We start from the raw sequence: 6,444 nt of genomic DNA on the forward strand, positions 1-6,444 counted from the left end.
TCGTCGTCCATTTGTTATTGTTTTTCTAATTTATTTATTTATTATTTATATTAGGATGATGAATTAATCGTTGCCCCGTTATGTGTCTTTGTCAATCTTAACGAGGTGGAATATATTTAATTTTCAATGAACGGGATAGGTAGATTCATTAATACAAGAGCTGGAGGAATATATTTAATTTTTTGGTGTCCAAGCAAAATCAATGAATGGGATATTTAGGTTCATTAATATAAGAGATGGAATATATTTAATTTTTGTGTGCAAGGAAAATAAATTAATGAAATAGGTAGATTCATTAATACAAGAGATGGAGGAATATATTTAATTTTCTTTTTTTGTGACCAAGGAAAGTCAATTAATAGAATAGGTAGATTCGTTAATATAAGAGACTGAATATATTTAATTTTTTTGTGTCCGAGGAAAATTAATTAATGGAATATGTAGATTCGTTAATACAAGGGATGCAAGAATATATTCAATTTTTTTAATGTCCAAGCAAAATTAATTAACGGGAGGCTTGGGTCCATTAATAAAAGAGATGGAATAGATTTAATTTAATATTTTTTTCATCTAAGCAAAATCAATCAAAATAATTTTTTTTTTCATCCAAGCAAAATCAGTTAACGGGAGGTGTACATTCATTAATACAGGAAATAGAATATATTTAATTTAACATTTTGCGTGTTCAAGCAAAATCAATTAATGGTAGACTCGGGTTCATTAAGACGAGAGGCAGAATATATTTAATTTTTTGAGAAAAAATTAATTGGATTAATTAATTAATGCAGGAAATGGAATTACCTGTTATTTTTTGTCGTTACGAAAAGAACGAAAAACAAAATAATGGGGAGACTCGGGTTAATTAAATACTGGGGGAATTCATCTTATTAATTGAATTAATTTCTATATATTTAATTTTTGAGAAAATAATATTAATTGGATTGATTAATTAATTAATACGGGAGATGGAATGACTTGTTTTTCTGTATTGTGACAACGAAAAATTTTCTTTGTCGTTATGAAAAGAACGAAAAAAATAACGGGAGACTCGGATTAATTAATACAAGGGGAATTAAGATTATTAATTGTATTAATTAGTATTGATTGAATCAATAATATTCAGTATTTTGCGTAACTTTGAGCTGAACGCCAAGGCTGTGTATTCATGGTCTTGTTGCGTTGTCGTTTTTCGCATCGTTAATTGATGGTGAAATATTCAGATTAAGTGTTAATGGGAATCCCAACAGCCAAAAATTATAAATATAAATATATGAATAAATAAATAGGAAAATAAACTAATTGCATTCCTAATATATATAAGACTAGGCCAAACTATACAACTTTTTACATTCCTTTTAATTAACCTTTTTTTTTTTGGTCGCCAAATAATCGTGCTCTTAATACTAACAAACCAAGTATTGAAAAACAAGTGTAGGTTCTTGTTTTTTTAATTTAATTTTTGTAAATTATTTTTAATTAATTTTTTTAATTAAAATCTTATTTTGTGTCTGGAATTTTAACAAGCGTTAAAATTTGACTAGGCCAAACTCTTATACATCTTACATTCCTTTTAATTAACTTATTTTTATTTTTTATTTTTTTGGTCGCCGAATAATTGTGCCCTTAACACTAACGAACGAAGTATTGAAAAACAAGTGTAGGTTCCTGTTTTTTTTAAAATTTAAAATATTTTAAATTTTCTTTAAACTTAATGTTTAAAAAATTTAATTAATGTTTAAATTTTTTTTAAAATTAATTTAATTTTTAATTTAACGTTTAAATTTTTTAAAATTATTTTTTAAATTTTTTTTAATTAAAATTTTGTGTCTGGGATTTTAACGAGAGTGCCATATAGACGGATTATAACGAGGAAACTTACAAAAAGGAATTAATGCCTTTCTTTATTAAAATAAAAATAAAAACAAAAAACCACTGGATGCCAATGTGAAACTGTACAATATAGCCTTTTAATTTTAATTTCTATTTTTTTAACTCTTTCGATGCTTCAATTAATTCTATTTTAACGTGACGTAATTATTCGGTGAAGAGACGAGTGGTATGAACAATATTTAAATGTCTAGATATTTAATTTTATTTCAAAAGTGGAATTAAAAGAAGTGGAAGTGGATGGTCTATATTTAACAAGCTTACAATTATTTTTGTTTGATATCCTGAGAAAGAGTGTTGTGCGAGAGTCTGGTTTTCACGTGGATCGGCCATTTTTTCACGAGGGCCACATGACTGTTATTCTCCGTGCAAAAGTCTTCTCTGCTCACAAATTAGCATTATTGTTATTATTTGAAAAAAATGTGGGAGTCTGAGAAAGTTGATCATTTTCATGTGGGTCATGAGGTTTTCACGTGGCTCGCACGACGGTTCTCGTGACGTGATTCCTCCGTGAAAAAGACTTATTTCACAAACTTAACATGATTATTTGGGAGCCCGAGAAAGTGCCGTGTGAGGGGACCGTATCCGCGGGGGACCGTATCCCCTTTTCACGTGGCTCGCACGACGGTTCTCGTGACGTGATTCCCTCCCGTGACATCGCTTCCTCTGCACCCGGGCTCCCGATCGCCTTTCTTTTTTTTGTAACGGATTGGTGTATGCTAAGTAAGTGTGTAAATGTATGTGCAAAGAACTGTAAACAACGTCAAGGCACCCCCTCCTCCTTCTCACACTCGCACTCACACTCGCACTCACAAGGACTTCCCCTCCCCCCCCTTTCCTCTCGTGTTTCCTGATTCTACGAAGATCGTCAGCCAAGGACTTTGCCGATTTTAAATAAAATATAATCAAACGGAGAACCAAGGAAACGGTGATGGTGACAAAACGTTGGAACGAGCTTTGCTTTGCAGGAAAGATAATAAATTAATCCCAAAAAACAATGGTATTTCCAACTGTGGTCATCGTTTGTAGAAATTTCCAGAAACGGGTTTCTCACAAGTTCCGCAAAATTGTGATTTTTTAAATATATTAAATATATAAATATTAAATATAAATATATTAAATATATAAATATATAATATTAAATATATAAATATATAAATATATAATATTAAATATATTAAATATATAAATATATAATATTAAATATATAAATATATTATATTTATATATTAAATATATAAATATATAATATATTAAATATATTAAATAAAATAAATAATAATATTTAATTTAAATAAAATAAATTACAATAAATTAATAATATTTAATTTAAATAATTTTAAATTAGGAGCCCCCAATGGCGTAGTGGGCTAAAGCCTCACGACTTGAAGGCTGGGCTGCTGACCTGAAGGCTGCCAGGTTCAAATCCCACCCGGGGAGAGCGCGGATGAGCTCCCTCTCTCAGCTCCAGCTCCATGCAGGGACATGAGAGAAGCCTCCCACAAGGATGGTAAAACATCAAAAAACATCTGGGTGTCCCCTGGGCAACGTCCTTGCAGACGGCCAATTCTTTCACTCCAGAAGCGACTCAAGTTGCTCCTGACACGGAAAAAAAAGTAAATTTAAAAAATGGTTTTAAGTACTTAAAAAAAATAATCAAACCTATTTTTGTATGTAATTATGTTATTTTAAAATTAATTAAAGGATTAAATTATTTAATAAAATAAAATAAAAAATAAGTAAATAAATTGCAGTTTTCGTAAAAATAAATTTTCATTAATTAAAAAAAACAACAAATGGTTTTAAGTACTTAAAAAAAATTAATTAAATGGACCATAATTTCTTTGTATGTAATTAAGTTATTTTTACATTAGTTAAACGATAATTTTTTTTAAAATAAATAAATAAATAAATAAATGGCAGTTTTTGTAAAAACAAATTTAATGTAATGTAATTTATTTATTAAAATGAAAATTAAATTATTTCAGTTAATTAAAATACTAATTAATTAAAAGCTTCATAAGGCATTTTAATTAATTATGAAATTATAGAATTATAAGCAATTAAAGTTCGTTAATTTAATTAAAAGTTTCATAAGGTGTTTTAATTAATTATTTTGTCAATCAAGATGAATTTAAATGGTTAGTTTCAATTCATTTAAAATTAATCAGTTTATTAAATTAAATTAATAAATCTTACCGTTCTGCATTTCGGAAATGAGCTTCAAGGAGTAATGGGTGTTCCAACGGACACTAACGAGTGGGTCGTTAAGGAGGGGCACCAAGGGGTTGGGGCTCATCTCCATGTCTAAGCCAAAGAGCCGGCGTTGTCCATAGACATCTCCAGGTCATGTGGCCACTGGCATGACTGCATGGAGCACAATTAACCTTCCCACCAAAGCAGTACCTATTGATCTACTCACACTCTGGGGGTTGGGGCTCATCTCCATTTCTAAGCTGAAGTGCCGGCGTTGTCCATAGACATCTCCAGGTCATGTGGCCACTGGCATGACTGCATGGAGCACAATTAACCTTCCCACCAAAGCAGTACCTATTGATCTACTCACACTCTGGGGGTTGGGGCTCATCTCCATTTCTAAGCTGAAGTGCCGGCGTTGTCCATAGACATCTCCAGGTCATGTGGCCACTGGCATGACTGCATGGAGCGCCAATGTTACCTTCCCACCAGAGCGGTACCTATTGATCTACTCACATTGGCATGTTTTCAAACTGCTCGGTTGGCAGGAGCTGGGGCTGACAGCGGGCGCTCATTCTGCTCCCGGGATTTGAACCTGGGACCTTTCGGTCTGCAAGTTCAGCAGCTCGGTGCTTTAACACACTGCGCCACCAGCGGCGCCATTATATTATTAATAAATAATATAATAATATGATAAATAATAAATATAATATATAAATAATATACGAATTATATTAATAGTAGTATATTATTTATATATTATATTATTTATTATATATCAACATATTATCATTAGTATATTATATTATTATAATCATTATATTACTAATGATGCTATTTTGTTATATTATTACATTATATTAATATTATATTTTATTATATTATTATATTACCTTACTAGTATATTATATTATTAATTACCTTAGTATATTATATTGCAATTTTTATATTATCATTATATTATTACATTATATTATCTTTTATATTATGATGTTAATATATTACCTTATTGGTATATATTATTATATTTTAATTATTTTATTATAATATTATATTTACATTATTATACTATTTTATTCTATTTTATTATGATATGATCCCATTATTATATCATCTTATATATTAATTATATATGTATTAAATTATAATTTTATTATATTATCCTCCCATTGCATATACTTATATATTATCAATACTCTATTTTTATTATATTTTTGTTTATATATATATTAATCTTATATTACAGTAGAGTCTCGCTTATCCAACGTAAACGGGCCGGCAGAACGTTGGATAAGCGAATATGTTGGATAATAAGGAGAGATTAAGGAAAAGCCTATTAAACATCAAATTAGTTTTTACAAATTAAGCACCAAAACATCATTTTATACAACAAATTTGACAGAAAAAGTAGTTCAATACACAGTAATGCTATGTAGCAATTACTGTATTTACGAATTTAGCACCAAAATATCACGATGTATTGAAAACATTGACTACAAAAATGTGTTGGATAATCCAGAACGTTGGATAAGCGAGTGTTGGATAAGTGAGACTCTACTGTACTTTATTAGTATATTACATTATATTATATTTTGTTTATATATTAGTATATTTAATTATATTGTGTATTATTGTAGTTATTATATTAAATTAAATTATATATATAACATATATATAATACTAGCTGTGCCCGGCCACGCGTTGCTGTGGCAAAGTGGTGGTGGTATTGGTTAAAAATGGTTGTGTAATTTTTATTTGACGTTATTTGCATTTTTTATTAATTTTATTGTAAGTTATCTTTTTATTTATTATATTTTATTATTTTCTTGTATTATTTTTAGTTATCGTATTTTATTGTATTAATATTTTATTGTAAGTTATCTTTTTATTTATATTTTATTATTTTCTTGTATTATTTGTAGTTATTTTCTGTTATTATAGTATTTTATTGTATTAATCTTTTAGTGTTTTTAATTATTTTTAGTGTTTTTTATTATTTTTTATTGGGTTGCTAGGAGACCAAGTGGGAGGAGCTTAGCCTTCTAACTGGCAGCAATTGGATAAAAGCAATTATTCCTCTCTCTCTAATTAGGACTTTATTTTTCTTTTCTTTTTGTTGTATCAACCTAGAGGCGTGGATGAGGGGTTGTGTTGTCAAATTTCGAGGTTGGGGGGCCTGTCGTTTTGTGGGTCGCCGTGATGCCATCACTCTTTTATATATATAGATTATATTACCTGGACCCATCCGATGACGGATCTGGAGCAAACTCCAATATGCAGATGATAATGTATTGTTTTAATTGGATTTAATTGGATTTTTATTGCTATGTTTTAATGATGTGTAGGCATCGAATGGTCGCC

The sequence above is a fragment of the Anolis carolinensis genome, unplaced genomic scaffold (genome assembly GCF_035594765.1).
Source record: "Anolis carolinensis isolate JA03-04 unplaced genomic scaffold, rAnoCar3.1.pri scaffold_41, whole genome shotgun sequence".
NCBI classification, from domain to species: Eukaryota; Metazoa; Chordata; class Lepidosauria; order Squamata; family Dactyloidae; genus Anolis; species Anolis carolinensis.